The following is a 22,835-nucleotide window of genomic DNA, read 5'->3' as shown; positions in this document are numbered from 1 at the left end:
AAAATACACATGTAACTCACATTCTATTTATCTTAGAACAGTGCAGCTCTAGGCAATTCATTTTATTTTCCACATCACATAACCAGCTATGAGGCTATATTTTGTAAAACTGAGTTCTAAAATTTTCTTTTCCCAAAAAATACAACTTTCAATTTATGGTTCACTGTTCAATGTCACTTTTGTTTCCCTGTTGAATACCCAACAGTTATTCAGAGTAAAAATGTTAAATTTAAGAGGAATTCATCTTTTTATATGTGTTTAATATCTCTTCATTATATGTGTATGTTTGTGTTTCCAATATGACTAATGGTTATTCTGTATTGTCAGATTAAGGTTTTTCTCAAACATATTATTATATCATCTTATTGATGCCAACCCAGCTCCTTTCTACTATGGCACCACTTTTCTAAGATTCTTAGATAGTCTTTCAACTCTAACAATTTGTATTTTTAAAATAGCTTTTGAATTTTAACTCTATAAATCATGGCCTACTCTTTTCTGAAAAGAATATAAGCAGTTAGTCATATCTGTCAGCCAATCAACAATATCCACGATATGCTTTCTTTAGGCGTCACTCTCTGCTAGTGCTTTTGAATAAGCAGAATGAGAGTCTTGGCTCCTACTCTCAAAAAACTGATAGTTTGTAGTTGAAGAGCCAAAACAACTTGCCCTGAACATGAGCAAAGTAATATGTGATAGAAGTTCTCATATTAAAATCAGCATTTCTGGCTTCTCCTGAAAAATGGCAATACTGGCCTGCATTGCAGTGGCAATCATTGTCTGAAATTGTGTAGCTACTGTTCACATGAGATGAGCATACAGTCTGCGGAGTGCTGCTGTCTAGCTCATATAGGAATTTGAGTTTTCAATTTCTGGTCTAGGTCATTATTAATGTCCCTTTCAACTCCCAGCTTCGATTATGAGGTTCTTGACCTAGTAAATTAGAAATCTTTCTCAAAAGACTATATTGTCAAAGTAGAGTTATCTACTCTACTCCATTATCCTACATAATTTCTCTTGAAAAAATATATGCCTATAAATATTCCTTTCCTCCACTAGTGGTAGGAAAAATATCAGGTGGCAGTTCAGATGATAAGCATATGGAAAATTATTTATTATCCAGACAAACTTTTCATGATAGTAAAATTGACTCAGTCCTTGACAGATGTAGTTTCTACTGTTAGTGTGAGATGCTTTTTTGAGTAAATACTGGTATAAGATAATTAAAAGTTCTTATTTTCCCCATAATTCTTTATAATACAGAATGTTAGGAAGTCAACCTAGTTCCAACTCAGTTCTTTCATAGGTGAAAGACACTGAGGCCTGAGGAAATGAAATGATTTGACCAAGATTACTCAGTTGCTTCTAATGTCCATAAAGACAATAAATTGCTAGCTACTATCCTGACTGGATTGTACAATTGACAGATGGAACATGTTTACAGTATGTGCTTCAGAAATACGGTATGTCCTCAGAAATACTTTGGAGAGATGGCAGACTTTTATGTTGATGTTACAAATACTATGACAAGAAAAATCAGAACTTTGTTGGGTGTTCTTATACTGATTTTATGGTTCAGTATTGTTTTTATTTTAAATTTGTGTAGATGAATGTTAAGGAGTGGGCACCATGATTTTTTACAGTGTTGGACTTCTTAAAATCTTCATAAAGCCCTTGTTTGACCCTATTTTGGTCTTTAATTTGAAAGCCATCTTTACAGTTTTACCAGAAGAATCTCAAATGATCTTTAGATTATGCATAGTTCATGGAAAAATCTGTATGCTATTACCAGCTCTAGTTTTTCTGGGCCTTTCCCATTCTAGATTTTGCCCTTCTAGTAACATCCTAAAAGGAGCAGAAAGTTTTGGAGACCGAGGAAGAAGGTCACACACAGATAAGCAAGGAAGCAGCTCTTCCCACCAAAAGCCCTCGTACTTGCCATGTTAGAATAAACATTTACGACTCCGGCTCCCCAAGATCAAAGGAACCATGGACTTGATGTAATCCTCGCAAAAGACCACATTACTAAAAGTTGCATTTGATGGCAACACTATTACATAAGAGTTCCCACACTAGTAAAACAAAATGGGATTTCATTATCCATTCATTTGAATGCTCGATTGCTCTCAGTTAAAAGGATGAGTTTTATCTGTACCTTCAATTCTTCCGAAAGGCTGGTAGCACATTTGGCTCATAGAATGAGAATTAGCATTGGACATTTGAAATCTGTTCTTTTAACATTATTAGGAGTGGTTCTTGTAATATTAATAACAAAATAAAGTTTGAATTTTAACTGCCAGTATTTTTTTAGCGAATTATACTTATATGTTTATTTCACTAAAGCAAATCCATTATGCAGTAAAATTTTGTGTTTTAATAACTTGTGATGAGGTACATTTCCTCTCTAGCTGGTGAATCAGTTCTATCTGATACTGAGTTAGGTAACCCTTTGGTAATGATTTCTGCTAATCACAGTGCTAAGCCTCTACTGCATACTAAGTGGATGTGAATTGATAAGGAAGATATGACTAATTTGTAAGTGCCATGAGGAGAATGAGGAGATAGAGCTTTATAATAAGGAAAGACATAAAAGCACATCTTTATCAGACTCAGCTAAGAATTTTAGCTTGGATTTGATATTTCTTTGAATGACCCTTGCAGAAGATAATAAAATGCAATTTACTTGCATCTTGCCTTATTTATTTGTGGCACACAAATATTTTCACAAAAATCTGGGGGAAGAGTGTCCCCTTAGTAGAGGCGTGTCTGGCAACATTGCTGGAGATTATAATTGTGTTCTCTGTTCTACCTGTGGTATTGCTTAATTGAATTATGGAATTATGGGTTCAGCAGTAGAATTCCCCATGGGCCTGCTCCGATTAGGCTTTTCAGAATTTGTTTATGTTGTATGTTTTATCAGAATCACACTGAGGAAATAGGTTTTCTGCCTGCATTATGAACTTGATTTCTCTGTTGATAGTTCATGAATATTAGTCATTGAGTGACAGTTTTGTTATACGTGTTTGTATTCATTGCTCTCCAGAGTGGTTATTATATTTTGAATATGCCAGCTGTCTTTTGGGACCACTTCACAAAATGAGAGGCTTTTCTCAAAGGGTAGTGTTTTGCTCCATAAGTATATCAAGTTCTATTTTTTCCCTTCATTATTTGATAAAATTAAATATTGTGAAGGAAAAACATTTTATTTTCAAAGTCTTTCTTTCACATAAATGATACTTAGTTCAAAGATTTTTGCATTTTTCCACAAACAGAGATGAGTAGCACAAAGAAACCTGACTTGAATTTAATGGATTTTCATGGTAAACACTGCACAGCACATAGACTCATCTTCAACAATGACATATAATAAGACCTTTATATCAATAAAAGACGATAGAATACAATCTGCAATTCCTAGAAATTCTTTATGCTTAATAATTTATATCTGCAGATAGGAAATGGGTATCTCACTGAGAGGAAATGGGAAACATACTGAATCTGGACAAGCATAATTGCATTTAGTACTAAACAAGAATTTTTTTTTTCCCCTGCTGCAATGAAAAGTAACTGTGAATCGTGAACCAGGAGTGGCTAATACTGAAATCTATATACATTTCAAGATAAGTGAGAATCATGGTTTGAAGAAAGGATCAGACCTTCTGCTTAAAGTGCAGTGGATAAAGAGCTGAGACAGTAAGTCTCATGACAAAACTGAGACTAATGAGCTTAGGAAATATCAGCAGAAAGAAGACCATGGGCATGAGAGATTAGTGAGGATGGGATTACTTCTCAAACTGTCAGATTTATGTTGGAGTCCTTAGTATTCTTCTATATAAATTCATGGTTGACTGATGGAAAGTTCTGTAGCCAGACGGGAAAATATTACCTATAGAGCCCAACTACCTAGTACACATGGGAACGAATTCAGGGTATTTCCAAAAGGTAACAAGTAAGAATCAGCCAATGGAACATGAAGGAAAGTAAGCTATTTAGGAATATATTCAAAGGAAATTAAGGCCTTCCTCACAGGAAAAAATCTTGATAGGATTTGCATATTAGAAATCATTTTGATTTGCAAATCCTTTGTCACAAAGACCAGTTAAACTGTGAAATAAAAGAGTGCATATGGTACAGAAAGCTATTGGGCATTGTCCTCAAGGAGGGGAACAAAAAAAGGAAATCCTGTTTTTTGGTTATATTTATATCCAGGAAGGCGGTATCTGTCAATTGATCCTATAAGGAGCCCATACAACACATTTACTGCTCCAACATCCAAGCATTACTTGGACCTCCTCCAGTTAGAAGATCAGTATGGGTCTTGGAAATCTTATTTTCTCAATGCAAAGCTAGGTCCACTGATGGTTGAACCACACGATTGGTTAGGAAATGACTGTTTGTCCTTATCTAGCTCCCCAGGGCTACACTGTGTGAATGTGCCCACCTTCCACCAATCTACAGTTCTGTCCCTTACCAGGATTAATCCTATTTACATGAAATTAACTGTGTCTTTTTTTAACACTCCAAGATCATTTCTGTTAAGATATACCTTTTCATTTTGGAGATTATAAAAAAGACAGTAAAAAAGACCACATGTTTTAGTGAGGCTACATGTGAAAGTGTTTGTTGAGATACCAGATATCAAACATAGCATCTCTAAAATATGTTAGTAGATTTCTCAAGACCACCCACTCGATCAGCTATAATCCCAGGAAAAAACTTTCTTGCCAAAGTGAAGGTTGAGGGGTTCCATTGGAGCCCCAGCATAGGAATGCAGCCAAAGAAAGCCTCTAAATTAATCAGCTGTATTATGTCATAGTGTGAAACCTAGAGAATTCCCCTCATGCCATATTAGTAATAAAGAAAACTCTAAATAATCAAAGAGCATTTGAAGTCAGAAAGATAATTATCATCCTCTTAGTTTTAAAACTAAAGTTAAATGAGAATTTTTGTATGTGTCAAGCACTATGCTAGATACTTTATAAGTAATACTTTATTGTCTCAATACCTTTATAACATAGGTATTTCATCTATTTTTCATATGAGAAAAATGCTGTTCAGAAATGTAAAGTAACAAATCAAACAACTACTAACCACCAGGGCCACATTTGCAACTTGAGTTTCCTGAGTTGGAGTCCTTAACAACTTTTATAAGTTAACTCTTTTAGAAACCATAAAGGTAGAGATTTGTTTTTACAAAATGTAAACAGTTCCTGAATGTCTAAAACAGTACAAATGATAAAAATAATAATAGCTATCATTAATTTTGTACTTATTCTTTCCTAAACATATTACTTATTATTTATGTCTATAACAGATTTTACTACCCATATTATATACATATGGTAAAACTGTGTCTTAGTGAGCCACATAGTGGCTTGTCCAAAGTCATATAGCTAATAAATGATAGAATTTAGATTTGAAACCAAAGTTTGCCTGCCCAAAATGTATCCTCTTACTTTATGGCTATTTTGCAAACAGCCATGTGGAAAAAAATTGCTTCATATGTAAGAAACAAATGGTTAATAACGTTCATATAGAAAAATAAAATACCAAAAATAAAGTGTGAAAGATGAAAAACTGTAAGGAATGTATAGAATGCAGTAATAGGAAATAAGCGAAGAAAAATAGTTTTAAATGGTCAAAAAGAAGTTTTAAAATAAATATAAAGGGACTGGGAGAAATTCAAACAAAGTCAGTGAGATACATATCATATTTGAATAAAATAATTGAGCCTGAGTTCTTATTTTATTTTTAAATATTGTACAGTGACAGTAACATGTGAGAAAACAGGTATTCCTATACACTGTTCATGGGAGAGTAAGTTGATATAAGCTTTTCAAGAGGAAAATTTGGCAATCTTAACCTGAAGCCCTAAAAGTTGATACTGACTTTGGCTCAATAATTCCATTTAGGAATTTATCTTTGATTTAACAAAGGTTTGATGATATAGTAATAGCATCTTTAGAATGGTACAATTCATAGGCAAAGTAAATGTTGAGCAATAGGGGTTGGTTAAATAAGTTAAGGAAGGCACAATTATAAAATGGAATGTAGTGCAGATTTTATAAATGATACTGCAAATGAATATGGATTGATAGAAAATATAGTGACAATGTAATAACTGAAAATAAACATACTTAAATAGTTTGTACACCGATGTAATCTTTTTTTAAAACAAGTTTATTCACAGAAAGTTCTGAATACATAGTTTCTAAAATAGTAACATTTTATTTTTTTTGAGTAGTGGATTTCTGGATGATTTTTTTTCCTGCTTCTCTAAATTTCTAATTTTTCTTGGTTGAGGATATTTAATTAAAAAAAGAATTAAAAATTGTCTAGTACACACACAAAAACATTTTCAAATTTAGCAAAGGATATGAAATTATTACCAGATATTTACAGATGGAAAAAGAAAATTCTGGATTTCCAAACAATTTAATACCTAGTAAAGTAGATCCTAGAAACTATCAAAGAGTTGATGTGATTACCAAAATACTGACTAAGTTGTTACGTTTTTTCATTAATTTATAAGGCTATCAAGGTTAAAAGAATAGATATTTCTGACTAAATTGTCATTTGTTTAGTAAAAAGAGAAATTAACATCAAGATGAAATATATCCCATAGACAAGAACAGAATGGGTCAATTCTTTCTTATTTTGATGATTAATGCTGATCGAGTTCTCCAATGTATGAACTGTGAACATTGTTTACTGACAACGTTGTTCACCAACAGTGCATACATTTACCTAAACAGCTAATAATTCTTGCATTGCAAATTAAAAACAATTTTATATTTATTCCCCAAATGAATAACTTTAGAAAGCAATTATGTTACTGGCTAAGTTAATGTCAAAGTCTCTGATGCACCCTTATTAATTATATCCTTATATGGGTGATCTTGGTAATATGCTGCAATTGTAAATTGTTTGTTTTCACAGTCTTAGAATATCTTTACATAATAATTCAGATTTTAATCAAATATTCTTGTCGGATAACAGAAGAATAAAATTTTAATGTTCAGGGTGTTTTTTTTTTCATTTACATATACATAAAATGACAACTAAACTGAAGATACTATTTTTATTCTCTGATTCTTTGGCTGTTAAAACTTAGCATCTATTTCTCTGTCCTTTCTATCACCCATCCATCTGTCTCTGTTATTATCTATGTGTTTATTGTGTATATAACATTTACTGAGTGTCAGGAATAAAATAAATGAACATACGCTTATACACTACCCTACTAATTGGAAGTACAATTACATACATAATGTTCATTTCTTAAATTTTATTTTATGGATGAGAATAAAGAAGTCTTAGATTGGAAAAATATGCTCAATTTTCTTTGAAAAGAGTCTGTACTTGCTCTCTAAAAATACTTATAGAAATTTATATATATTCATTGATTTATAAAGATAAGTAAATATCAATTTACTTTATCAATTTTGGATATATATATATATATATATATATATATATATATAAATTTTTTCTGTCCCTCCTACTTTTCATTATTGTCTATTTAAGAATTGTTTTTCTTCTTTTTTTTCTTTTGAATCTGTGAGGTGAGGCATATTAACTGAATTTATTGTGGTAATCATTTTACAATACATATAAGTCAAGTCATCCATGCTGTGTACTTTAAACTTACACAGTATTGTATGTCAATTATATCTCAGTAAAAATGGAAATATTGTGTCCTAAGTATGAACAGACTTCTGAGGAGGCATGAATAAAAATCACTCTTTCCTAAAAAGAAAACAAAGAAAGTAGAATACAAAAATAGGAGAATGATATCAGGAAGAAGACTTTGTCCTTACTAATGAGGAAAATTCCTTCCATGGAATTCTTAACACAAGGCCAGAGAACCTGGAATTAACCCTAGCTTTTTAACCCATAGTTTCTTTCAACCTATACAAGTTAGGTACAAAAACAATTGGTCTTAAATGACCTCACATCTATGATGTTGTGACGCTTAAAGTACAGTAATAACACCTAAGCTGTTTTTCTATAGTCAACTATCTGCTTGAGTTGGGGCCTCCTGAATCTCATAAATGATTTGTTCCTCTTCTGACATTTATTGTTAGAGACATACCCTCTTCCCACTGTTGCTGAAAAGTGCTGTGTCGGCAGGCAGTGTTTGGGGAGTGCAGACTGTTCTTTCCTCTGCAGCTGAAAACAGACAGAGGAAAGGAACATGTCTTCCTGCAGCCCTGCGCTGCCCTCCTGGTAGGATGCTCTCTGCAGCTGCATGGCTGGCCACCTGGGCCGGCGGCCCTGCTCAATAGATGGATATCCTGTTCTGCTGCTCTGCTGCTAAGCTCTCCAGGATGGTCGCCTGGGAAGTGAATTGTGACTTTCCAGGGTTTTAAGCTTGCCAAGATTAGTTAGGAAAACACAGTTTGGGGTTATACAAATTCCAAACCTTCTGGCACTCTTGTTGCCTGAAAGTTGAGAGAAGGAAAAAGAGTATTTGTAGGAGTTGTGAGCCTAAGTGTGTTCTAAAATGAGGATTTTTTGTTGAAAATACATAAATTGTCAAGGAATATATTGTGCATGCAAACCCAGGCGTTCTGTTGAAAGATTGTAAAATGAAATGATACATTTAAAAAGTATGAGCTCCCTCTGTGTTGCATGGATTAACGTATGGAAATTGTTTTCAGGGCATATATAAAATAAATGAGTGTGAAAGTTAAAAGACATCTGTAAGGCTTAGTTGAATAATTAATGCTCTCAAATTTTAGAGGGATATTCTTACTTTGGAATAGTCTTGATGCTTCAGAAAAAAAAGAAAAAAGAAACAAAATGTTTTGAGGGGAAAGGTTGTTGCAATGCATCCTCATGTGGCAATCCTAATACTTCTCACAGAGGGACCTGCTGACGAATAAATTCATGTGATAATTGGGTTGGGAAGACCCTGAGTCTCAACAATATAAAAAAGTTTGCTTCAGCCTCACTTGAAATGGGTAAACTCATCAATCTGCTATGCTAGGTGATTGAGTTTGATGAAATTCTCTCTTCTCTATATTGGCTACTGATAGTCTTGTTTGTAGCTGCCTCTTAGGAAATATTGAAAATTAATCTTTTTGTTTGCTTTCAGATTATGTTCTAAAGTCCTGAACTTTCTCACTAAGGTTGCTAAACTTTTTTGTCTGCTTTAAAATAAAGGATATTTATTTTTTAATTTTTTTGTTTGTTTTGGGGAGTATCATTAGTGAATGAAACCGTTATCTCTACCTTGAAGATGGTAGCTTATGCATTTGAGTTAATCTGTTTGGAAAAATGATTATATCATTTTATCACAAAATTAAGTCATTGATGTCAAAAGACATAATATGTACATTTAGCACTGCATAGAGCTTTATAATTAAAAAGTACTTGTACAACATTTTAAGAGTGACAGAAAGAAAATAAATGTATCAACGAGTAAAGAAAACAAGTATCCCCCCTTTACCAACTTCACCTCTACCCAACTCCTGCAGCTATACATGATTCTGTGCCAAGCAATTTCAAGGAGACACTTTAGGAGAATATTTATGGGAGCATTTTGTTCCCCTTCTTGATCACTACTTTACTTTTTGTTGTGCCAAATCAGACTTATAATGACTGGTATTTTTTTGATATATATATATATAAATCAAATACTTCAAGAAACCAAGAATTCACTAAAAGCTGGTATTAATTTGGAAGTCTGCATTTTTACATGTGAGTGATATAACCAGATCTTTATCTAAACATTGCAGTTCACTTTGCCAGTTCTGACCCATAGAAGACAAAACCAAAAATTTAGTTGGAGAGCAAGCACTTAAGCTTCCACAGGCTCAAAGAGAAACAATGATTATTTACTATCACCAAACTTCATAAACTTAAATCTGGGACTAGACAATTGACCTCGTGTTCTTTCCGCTAAACTTTTCACTATAATATGAAAGGATAAAATATCTAAATATTTGCAAAAGTATTTTCATTTTTATATTATTTTGACTTGAAAATGTACTAAGATTGTAATACATTGGTATCAAAAATTAATTATCATGTTTACCTATAAGTGTATCTTTTAAAAAGTATATAAATGTAAGTTTCTCAGAGACTCTTGACAAAAATGAACTTTTATATCCTATCATTCAAACTGCATAAGGTTTATTTCTAGCTTCAGTTTGGATTCTGAGGAACTGTTTTCTAAATGTGCATGCATGCACATGCACACACACACACACACACACACGTATGACTATATAAAAAACTCAAGAGTGTAGATCCTCAAAGAGGTCAAGTTAAAAATAGTGTCATTATTCATATTTTGATTTTATGCATGGTGGTTTTTCCCTCTTCTGTTTCTGGTAGGGTTGTTTCTTCTGTTTTTAGTGAAAACAAAAGAAGCAAATTGGAGATTTATTTATAGTAAGGCTACATGTTAGTTAACATTCAGTTTGGGTGTTTCATTTCATCTACCAATATGGATAACCATGATATTCCAAGGTGAATTTCCATGATTTCCAAGGTGAATTTCAAGTTTTTAATGTAAACGTCTTAATTTGATTTCAGCTTTATAATAAAAAGCATTAGGTTAAGAATAGCAACATTAAAAGAGGTGATATTTGCTTAGCATTCGTGTAGTGTGAGTAATCTAAGTCACCATGTTTTGGAAGCCTAATTCCTAACATACCATCAAATAATCCAGACTGTGTGTTTTTTGAGCATCATGCTTCATTGCTTTTATTCATCCATTTAGCAAAACTTTAGTATCTGACAGAAGATTAATTCAATGTACTCCATAAATTGACTGTAATAACAGAAAAAAAGTTTTTGAATATTTTTATATTAGGTTCTAATTTATTGTTTATCCTCAATTATGGATGTCATGATGCAGAAAAGCAAGGACTATTTTAGAGTTGATTTTGGAAGGTATCTACAGTTTTTAGGCACAAATATAATTTTGGTAATTTCAGGATTGTGAAATATTTCACATGGGCCACAATCTTCTAGCATGTTACAAGCATGCTGAGTCTATGATGAGGTTGGCAAAACTGTGTATATACTTCTTAAAAAATGTGAAAATATAACGCAAAATAATTCAGAAAGGTGAAATTTTTCGTATAATTTAAATATATGAATATGGATGTGTATAGTGTTTTCATTTATATGCTTTGTGTTTCATATCAAGTATCAAATTATAAAGTGTACATATTTGTAATATGGATATAATATAATTTAAATGGATTCAAGTCATTGTTTTAAAAGATAGTTTTTAATAGATTTAAAGAAAAAAATTAAGGTTATTAGATTTAAAGAAGAGTTAATACCAGTTCTTCTCATGCTCTTCTAAAAATAGAAAAAGAGTGAACACTTTCAAACTTATTCTTTGTGGCCAGCATCAACCTGATACCTAAGCCAGACAAAGACAATACAAGAAAATTACAGACCAATATTCCTGATGAACATAGATGCAAAAATTCTCAACAAAATACTAGCAAACCCAATTCAGTAGCATGCTAAAAGGATCATATACCATGACAAAGTAGAATTTATTTCTGGGATGTGACGATGGTTTAACATATGTGAATCAATATATGTGTTATACCATTAACAGAATGAAGGATAACAGCCATATGCACATCAATAGATACAAGAAAAGCATTTCACAAAATTTAACGCACTTTCTTGATAAAAACTTAACAAATTATGTATAGAAGAAATGTATATCACCATAAAAAAGTCCATATATACAAGCCTACAGCTAAGGCCATGCTGAACAGTGAAAAGCTGAAAGCATTTCTTCTAAGATTAAGATCAAGGAAAGGATACCCACTCTCACCATTTCTATTCAGTGTAGTTCTGGAAGTCCTACCCACAGCAATTAGGAAAAACAAAGAAATAAAAGGCACCTAAATAGAAAATTTAAAAAAATAAAATAAATGTGTCGCTGGTTGCAGATTATATAAATATATATAAATGTATAAATATATATACATACATACATACATATATATGTGTGTGTGTATATATATACACACATACATATGTATGTATATATATCCCTAAAGAAACTGTTAGAACTAATAAATTCAGGAAAATTACAGGAAACAAAATCAATATATAAAAATCAGTGATGGTTCTATGTGCTGACAACAGACTATTCGTGAAGAAATTAAGAAGGCAATACTATTTAAAATAGCACAAAAAATACTTAAGAATAAGGAGGTAAAAGATCACTGAAAATTTTAAATATTAGTGAAAGAAATTGAAGAAGACACACATAAAAGGAAATATAGCCCGTGTTCATGGATTAGAAAAATTAATATTGTCAAAATGTTTATACTACCCAAAGCAATCTACAGATTCATTCAATCCCTATCATAATTCCACTGGCATTTTTCACAGAAGTAGAACAAATGATCCTAAAATTAGTATGGAACTAGGAAAGACTCAAATAGTCAAAGCAATCTTAAGAAGAAGAATAAAGCTGGAGGCATAACATTTTCTGATTTTAACCTATATTACAAAGTTATAGTAATCAAAACTGTATGGTAGTGGGGAAAAAAAAGACACACAGACAAATGGAACAGAACTGGGAGCCCAGAAATAAACCCATGCATATATGCTCAATTAATCACTGACCAAGAATACACAAAGGAGATAGGCTCTTCAATGAATGGTTTTGAGAAAAGTGGATATCCCCATGCAAAAGAATGAAGTTAGACCATTATTTTGCACCGTGTGTGTGTGTGTGTGTGTGTGTGTGTGTGTGTGTGTGATGGAATAATATTCAGCCATAAAAAGAAGGAAATCCTGTCATTTCCAACAACCTGGACAATATTTTGCTAAGTGAAATAAGCCAGACAGAGAAAGACAAATACTGTATGATCTCATGTCTGTGTGGATTATTAAAGGTCGAACTTGCAGTAACAGAGACTAGAACGGTGGTTAACAGGGCCTAAGGGATGGGGAAATGAGGACAGGTTGGTCAAAGGATACAATCTTCTCTGTTATAAGATATATAAGTTTTGTACAGCATAGTGACTGTAATTACTAATAATGTATTGTAATCTTGAAATTTGCTTAGAGAGTAGATCTCAAGTGTTCTCTCATTACACACACACAAAATTTATGTGGATATGGATATATTGATTACTTGATTATGGTAATCATTTCACAATGTATACATATATATAAAACATCATGTTGTACATTTTACATATACACCTGTAGTTTCAATGAATTTAGAAATACCAGTTTTAATGAATAATTTATTTTTATTTTATATAGGTTTTTGGTTATGTGTTAAATAGTTTTAATTCATTTGAATATTTTGGTAAAAAATTGTCAAACTAAGCTGTACCTATAGACATTGTTTATGTCTTTAAATAAGATGCAGTTAAATTCACCAAGCAAGATAATGTAAATCTCAATTTTTATTGTTAATCATAACTCATTAAAGCTGTACATTTATTTTAATGAAATAAATGGATTTGAGTTATTGTTTTAATTGATATGTTTTTACAGTTTTTAGTTTTAATATCAAGTTTATAAATCAGGATTTATAACTCAGTTATAGATGTATACATAACTTACATGTAGATATAGTATATGTAAATAAGTTGGGGAAATGCCTGGTACGTAGTGTTTTCAATCCATGTTAGCTAGCATTTTAAAATAATGAGAAAATATATTAACAGATACATTTTATGAAAGAGGCTCTTTTCAATGTGATATAAAACAGATTAAATGATTACAAAGACATAAAAATCAGGAAATTAACTAAAAATTTGTTCCTTATGTACATTTTGTTGTCATATTGACACACATAAGAATATTTCAATGTATAAAGTACAGGAAATAGGTTTAAAAGCTCAGCATGGAACATTGGACATGGTTCAAGGATCCCAGATGTGGAAAAAAATCTGCCAAATTCATGTGAAAAATATAATTGTTTGGATGATTTATGATTATACCCCTGAAATAATTGAGAAGAATTTGAGATTGTGGCTACAGATTTCTTATAGAGTGTATGCATATAACTACCTTTATTATTTACTAAATACCTAATACTAAATATTTCAAATGAATTTAGAAATACCAGTTGTTTTAATGAATAACTTATTTTTATTTTATATAGGTTTTTGGTTATGTGTTCAGTAGTTTTAATTCATTTGAACATTTTGGCAAAATAAATTGTCAAACTAAACTGTACATACAGACATTGTTTGTGTCTTTAAATAAGATACAGTTAAATTCACCAAGCAGGATAATATAAAATCTCAACCGATATAGAGGTCTTTTTTTTTCCTCTTAATCTAGAAAATAAATTCACATTTTAAGAAGTGTACAAGTACCTTGATGAACCATTCTACTAGGAATAAAGTTCTTTTTAGGCAAGACACATTGGGCCCAGTCAGAAGTGAGATGATTTTCTTCATGTTTAGTCACTGCCATTACAACGGAGGAGGAGGAGGAGAAACAGTGTCACCTACATCTTCAACTCTCAATAACTATTTAAGTACTCAACAAATGTGAGCTCTATTTATATATAGAAATTATAATATTATATATATATATATATATATATATATAACATATATATATAATATTAATATATATGTAAAATGGTTTTACTTTCTGTCTTATTAATAATCACATATTTGCCCCCAAAGAGTACCATTGGAAGGTATCTTTTTGATTAACAGGAGAATTATGGTAATAGTATTTGCTAGTTAAAGAAACCAATGACTCACAGGCTCTTTAAGACCGTTTCCCAAACAGTGCTAGGGCTGCCATAATGAAATACCACATACTGGGGGGCTTAAACAGAAATTCGTTTGGTTATAGTTCTGGAGACTAGAAGTCTAAGATCAGGGTATTGACAGGTTAGTTTTCTCCTGAGACCCCTCTCCTCGGCTTCTAAATTGCCTCTTTACTAGTGTGACCATTTGGTCTTTCCTCTGTGTGTCTCTTAGTGTTTCCATTTAAAAAAAAAAATTTTCCTTTAAGGATACTTGTCAGATTGGAGAAGGGCCTACCTTAATGGCCTGATTTTAACTTAATCATATCCTTAAAAGACCTATCTCCGAATAGTTCAATACTGGGGGTTAGGGCCTCAACATATGAAATTTTGGGGTGACACAAACTCAGCCCATAACAACCTTCTAATCAAAAGTGAGAAAATGTAGATACTTTTAAAGTAATTTGAAAATGTTCCTCACGTTACTTTTAATGATTGAGAGTATTTTATTTGAACTTAGCAGTATCGCAATTCAACTAAACTATTGTCAAACATACTAAGCATGCAGTGTTTTAATAACAATTTAATAATAGTATTAGCACCAGCAACAATAGTAATAGTACTACAAGTAGTACTGGCACTAGTAGTAAAGGCATTTATTTATCCTGTGCTGAGGGCTCTCTGTATAGTATTTTTCTTCTTACAACCACACAAAGTCATTATCATCCTTATTTGACACACAATGAAACTGAAATTATGAGTCAAAGAAGAAATACCATATTCAGTGTTCTCAGTCATTCAGTTTTAGGAAAAGGATTGCTTCAATTACCGAAAGCAGTAATAGTAATAGTTAGATGTTGATTAAATGTGGATGACATATACATTCTTTATAGAAAATCACTTATGATTATGGGATGAGGGAATGTTATACTCATTCAATCATCGAACAATATTTTGTACCTATTATACACCAGGACCTAAGGTAGACAAAATTGCAAACAAAACCATCTTAGTATTTGCCCTCATGAATTAGGCCATAAAGGGGATATGTAAAGTGCATAATTAGAGAGCCTGTTTCCATTTCCTGGGTAGCATGTTCTACATTCGCTTTTAGCAGCAGCTGGCAGATGTGCAGATAGCATTATTTTTGTTGATATTTTTCAGTTTTAGCCATGTCTTTGGTGTTTACTTTTATTGTTTGATTATTGTTTTTCAATAGGATTCGATATGTTTAATGAGTCAACCTGGCCAAAGTGATTGTATGTTGATATAAGAAAATACTTTTAAATTAAATGTTTATGAAAATAAATGTACATTTTAGAAAAATTGAAGGAATAAGGAAAAAAACTAATACAGAATAGTCTATAATTCCAACTTCTATTTTTTTAATAACCAAGTTTTTTTGAATAGTGAAAAAAAGGCCTAAAAATTACATTAAGTTTTATATGATTGAAAAGAAATGTGAAAAGAAAAAGTCATCACAAAAGTTTCATTTGGAATGGAAATTATCACCACAGATTTGTCCTTGTCTCATTTCTTATTTTATTAAATTTGTGACATTATTGAGCATGTGTCTTATTCCCCTGACATTCTATTGAATGAAAAATGATAGAACTCAGTTAATGATTTGATTATGGTATAGAATTGTATCCTATATGTCAAGATAAATGTTAACACTGATATAGAATTTATGGATTTGTAGGCAGTATTTAATTTTTGGAAAGAAATATTTTATCAAAAGTATTAAACATTTATTATTGTAAACACAACTGTGTGACAGGTTTCATTACACTGCAGTAAAAGATGTTGAATGTAAAATATTATTCTAGCCTGACTGTCATGCAACACCCAAAGCATTTTGAAGAGGTAGTTTTTTTAATCTGTCTTTTCACAAAGATTTACACCGTCATCAGTTTTATATTGAGAGACACCCTGTGCCTGGAGAGAAAAGATACCTACAAGTAAAATGTACATCAGTATAAATGTGCCTCCCTGAGATCACTGGGGCCATGGGTCTGATTACTAATCCATTTTGTATTTGTGCCAAGACAGGAAAAGATTCTAAACTTCTAACATCAGTGTTTTTTTTTCCTACAAAGTTTCTTTAATGCAAAATGAATTTATAAAATATTTTCCATATCTGTTGGTTTAAAAATAAGTTCTTTCATTTCGAGTAAGACAACTCAAGTAAGGGTGTGTCTATTCAAAATCCAGTATCCCAATTAAAATGTAAAAATATTAACTCAGTGTTTTAAAAAACTGGAATATTTTAGGTATAGCTTATCCTTTCTCAGAGCAAAATACTAAATTGAAATATGGTGCTTCACCTGATTAGTTAGTAGTCGGTAACAGTTACTATGTAATTATACTGACACTTATCTTAGCAAATTAACTCCTTTTTTATGCATAATAAAACAAACAAATAAGCAAACAACAGAAACAAAAAAGGATTATTTCATAGCAATTCAAATTGGAAAACCTCTTAAGAAAATTGCTAGGTGTAACAAGCAGAAACAAGTGAGTTGATTTCTCAGTATAATTCATCTTGAAATGAAGTGATTACATAAATATATGATTTAAATCATATATGCTAAAATCATGTGAATTAAATACTCTGGTGAACCATTTGAAAAATAATGACTTCAGTATACTGAAAACTAAACCTTGGTGTCCTTAAGGAGTTAATATGTTTAAAAAAACAAAACAAAACAAAAAAACTCTATTTATTCCCAGGGAGTAATTTAAACACTTGGAAAATTGGGTTGAAAACGGAAAACTTGTAAATTAAAGTCAATCTTTAATGAGTATTAGCATGAAAATCTATAGAATACACACAAGATAGCAATTTAGGTTTTAGTTATTTAGAATTTAGTTATTTAGAATTCTTTGAAAAGAAACCATCTCAGATCTTGATTAGACCTAAGAAAATGGCCAACAGGGAAATTATATGTATATATTTTGAAATGATAATTTACTTTAAATGATCTTCTGTATGATGTGAGAAAAAGTAAAACTGGATGATTTGAGATTTACATTGAGTATGTTCTTGGCTTGATTTTTCTCTCTAACTGATGACCTTCTAATGTGGTGAGCCTTAAACCTCTCTTTTTGAGAACAAATATATCCTGTGCTCGTTGTTTACTGAGCTGTCGTTTTGCTGTCAGTACCAAATGAAATGGATAGCAGTGGAAGAAGGTGGGAACAGTTACCTTGTTATAAATAAGTAGTTTATGTAGGAAGTATTAAATTAGTGACAATAGCTTGCTTTTAATAAAAGATGAGGATCAACACCTATTTTAAATACCAGGTAAACAATAGATTTAGAAGAAAACAAGGAAAGTATCATTTACTGAAATGATAATTCCACAGAATCATCCACGTCCAACATGGATGTTTAATCCACACCGACACATCCATTGTTATCCCCCCACACAAAGATAAACCACGCATATCTGGCCACTGTTTCAGGTCCTTCCCTGTGTGTCCCGATCTATCTTGAGTTGTTCCTGAGTTGTATTTGCTTCTAATCTGCTCTTCATCTCTTATTTATGTTTAATTCCTGCCTGTTAATTTTATCTGTATTTGTTTTTCCTTCACGAACTCTTGGATTTTTCTCAGGGACTTAGTTTAACTTTTCCACTGACTCTTACTATTCCCAGCTCTACATTCAACTGGTCACAGACTCATGTTTGTTTTCCTCTTGTCTCTTAGTAGAATATGCCTACTGCTCCCCATCATCACTACCAGTTTCTTAGTTCAAAATTTCATCTTCTCTCACGTGAAATATTACAATACCCTGATTGCCAGTTTTCATGCCAAAGCTCTTCTCAACTTCCAAGCAATACACTACACTTTTCCAGGGTAATCTTTCTAAAATAAAACTTAGTATCCTACTTAAAACCATTCAATGATTTCCTAAGCCTTTTTGGATATAATGCAGACTCCATTGTATGATATTAAGGTCCTTTGTGGTCTGGCTTCTGCCTACCTGTTTATGACTGTCTTTTAACAATATTCAAAAGGAACACTGTACTCCAACCATATTGAGCTACTTTCTCTTCTTTGAATGCATTGTGTTGTTTCATAACTGTGCCTTTATACATGATGTTCTCTCTGCTTAAAGTACCCTTCCTTATTTATCTGTGACAAATATAAATAAAGTTTTGAATATAAAAAACAAATCTTCCCTGCTATAGGGAAGATGTCACGGATGAGTTGAAACATGACTAGCCCCCAAAGTACAAATAGCATCAGTGAAGAATGTCAGAGAGAAATAGGAATCCAAGTCTTACCCAAGAACTAGGGTGACTAGTTCTCCCAGTTTGCATGGAACTGAGGGGTTTCCCAGGTCATAGGATTTTAAATTCTAAAACCAGATACTCCTGAGCAGACCAGGATGTACAGTCCCTCTAATGGAGACTCAAGAGCTAGACAGAAACAAATCTTCCTCTTATATGTTCCCAATGTTTCCTAAATCTCTTACACTTATCACTGTACTACAACTGTTTTATATGTGTGTCTGGTTCCCACACCAGGCTATGAGCATCTTCAGAAACTGGGTTTTATTTACCTTTGTGACTTTAGCACCTACTTTGTTGCCCCCCATATGTTTCGTCTCCAGGAAACGTTTGATAATTATGAGTGAAAGAATTGATGAGCAAATTGAGCAAATGAATAAATGATTGAATGATATAGGAAGATTGAAAAAGGGGAGGACAGGATTCATGTCCCAAAAGTTCTATATAAATAACAAAATCAATCAAGAAACTAAGACCTGGGAATCAGATCTCAGGACTAAGCAAGAGAGCTATTCAGATTCTGAGGCACAAGAGTACTTAGGTCAACAGCAGTCTCTTGGCCTCTCTAAGTGTTAGGAATATAATATTTGTTTGAATACTGTTCGCAATTGCATGGAAATCTAAATCTCTCTCTAATGCATTCATGTCTTCTGGGGCGTGGGAAGGATTTATGTTCTGATGGTCACATCTGTCATTGGGTTCTTGATTATTTAAGTACCACATGCATTTGTATTAACCAAAATTGTGTCAAATCCAATCTTGCCTGTGGTTTCCACAAACAACCCACTCAAAGCACTTGCAAAGTTGTAGAATTTGCTGAAGATTTAGAGTCAAGTAGAAGAAATTATGTCATAAAAATGTGAAAAACAGCAGCAGCAACAACAAAACTTCAAATTAAATATATGGCATCTGTGATCCTATTCTAAAATATCCTCTGGCCATCTACGACAGGAGAATTTCCTCTCATCTTTTCCTTGAGAGCCCTCTCATCTCACACTATGTGGTTCCTGTCCCTCTCCTTTTTTTTCCCTCTTGCTTTTCTTCTCCCGTCCTCCTTTACAGAAATAGAGAAATGTCTCCTTCTCTCCTGCTGATCAGAGCAGTCTTGGTTCTTCCAAACATTCATGTTCCCTTGGACCCACTTTCTACTCCAAATGGTTTGCTTTTTATTCCCATAAAAATACAGTTCCTGCCCGAGAGAGAAGTTAGTCTTTTTGATGAATACATTTCTATGCCATCATCAAGCATCAGAAACATTTATCACAATGGTGCAATGATGGTGAATCTCAGAATTGGATAAAAGCTAATAGTTTCATGTTACCTAATAGCAGGACAGGTAGGGAGTGGAACTGGATTCTCATCTGCTTGAGGGTAGAAACCACTTGTGATTTATTCATTAATGTATCATTAGCATGTAGTCCAGTGCCTGACACATAGGAAGTACTCACTAAATGTTTTGAATACATGAATGAGTTTGCAAGTTTGGGACACAAACATTTGATCAAATAAAGTAATTGTAATAAGTGATCAGTTCAAGGAAAAACAATCCACTTCATCAAAATAAATGGCAAATTTACGAAACACATTATTTATTAGCAATTCTGAGACTTAGCAATGCAATTTCACAATTATTTGAAAAGTGAAAAATAAAATTACTGACTAATCCTTTTCATTTCACTTAAAAACATGTTTATATGTTAACTAAATTAATTAGTTAAAAAATTGAATAGGCAAAAATAAACCCACAAGTAATCGTTTTTTCTGAGTATATTGTAACAGAAGACATGTTATTGATGTGGCTTAAATTTAATATTGAGACATTAAACAAATAAGCGTACATATTATTTGGAAATTTATAATTATGTTATTAAATTAAAACAAACAGGTCCTTAACATAATGCTTTAATATTGCTAACACTGCTTGTTCAGAGTTATGTAGAATGGTAAAGGCTGAATTTGTTTCAACAAACAATTCATAAATCCATGGTGATGTCAACATTACCAAAGATGTAGGAGTGATTTCTTCCCATACCAGGAATAAAAGAATATCTTCACTGTTAGCAATAGTAAATTTAAGCATCAATGTATGTTACATACATAAAAAATCAAAACGAATCTGAACTGCACGCTGCACACTGCACACTCACAGTTACACGAAAAAAATACTTTAGCAGGAATGGTTTCAGAGGCTTTTTTTCATTTTTAAAATCTTTTTATAGTTTTGTAGTTTAAACATACACACTTTAGAGATATTTTACTTTTGGAAATACTGGAAACAATATTTTTGTATTTTATTCCATTTCAATTTTTTTTTTCCGCGGTTATTTCTACACTTTTAAAATTCGGCATCAAAAAACAATTCTGATGACTTTTAAAAATTCTGTTAACCCAGACAATTATAGGTTATTACATAATGGGATGCTGATTTCTCATATTCAAGAGAACATTTAGTGACCATTAGAAGTTGAAAATGATAAAAAACCTAGATACTGTTTCATTTCACTATATAAGTTAAATGCTCATGAAAATATTTAAAACCTGTCCATGGGTTCTCTCATAAAATGGCCCTCTCAAGTGTTTGTTCTCTCCTTCCATTTTACAGAGTTAAAAGTGGGCAAGCACATGCCTTTCTTTTATTCTGGCCTTCATTTTTCACTAGCCCCAAGTGTGACTGAAACACACAGCTAGCGATTAGCTAAAATGTGAGTCTATTCTGTAATGTGAGTCAACTGAGATTGTTAAGCAGCTCTGATTACAAAATTCCTGCTTTGCTATTTTTCTCAGGGATAGCAAGAGTTGCTAGCATTCCAATTTGGGGAGAAAAAAAACACAAAAAACCTGTAAGGGAAAAGAGAACTCGTCCCAACTATTTTCTCAGAAGTCTGGCGTGGTGGAAAGGAAACCACTTTTGATTTGTTGAGTGCATCATTTCTATAAATCTTTTGAATAACTGAAATCCAAATATATAACTAATATATTCATTTTGATGTGTCATTTTTAGGAGCTTAGGATATAAAAAAATTGAAATAATTGCAAATGTGGGGTAAAATGGGTGATTTAAAATTTGTGTTCTGAAAGGTTCCCCCACTCTCTGCTCTGCCTAACATCAATTATGGATCCAAAGAGATTGTTGATTTTGCTTTGATTATTTATGACGTTACAGTCTGTGTCTGACTTCTTTTGGTGGAAAGGTCTCTGGGGAACATTTTTATAGTTCTTAAAATTACTAAATCATCGATCTCATGTTTTCTCCTAATGAACACTTTAGTTATGTTCATAAAGCATCAGATGTAGCTGAAGTTCAATATTTAAAGTAGGATAGGGCTTTTCTTAAATAGAAAAAACAATATTAACCTGGAGAAAATAATATGTATATATTGACTTATTAATGTTTGCTTTGCTTTCTTACGTAAAATAGCATCACCCAGGACCTATGTCATAAGCAAGCAAATTGTCCTGGTTATCATGGGTACCTCGGGGAGTTGCATTAAGTGGAAGGGAGATCATGTGAAATGGCTTCCAGTGAGTTGAAAGAGTTCAAGAAACTTCCAAAGGTGCCTCCTAGGATGTAATTTATATGAATAGAAAATCCACCTCATTTTTCTTAAAGACCAAACTGTACATTCTCTCCCTTGGCATATTTTTAATTGTTATTTATTGTCATAGATGTTGGGAAAGGAAACATTTATTCATACTACCATTTTCCCAGCAGTACATTTTTTTAAGATATCCTGACAACTTTGTGTAGTCAACTTTAAATGGTTCTGAGGTATTTTTTGTCATCAACTTGAAAAAAAATTTCAATTTAGCCCTCCTGA

Source organism: Rhinolophus sinicus, linkage group LG05 (genome assembly GCF_036562045.2).
Source record: "Rhinolophus sinicus isolate RSC01 linkage group LG05, ASM3656204v1, whole genome shotgun sequence".
Lineage (NCBI taxonomy): Eukaryota > Metazoa > Chordata > Mammalia > Chiroptera > Rhinolophidae > Rhinolophus > Rhinolophus sinicus.
The sequence above is the reverse complement of the archived record's forward strand: the minus strand, read 5'-3'. Positions refer to the sequence as shown.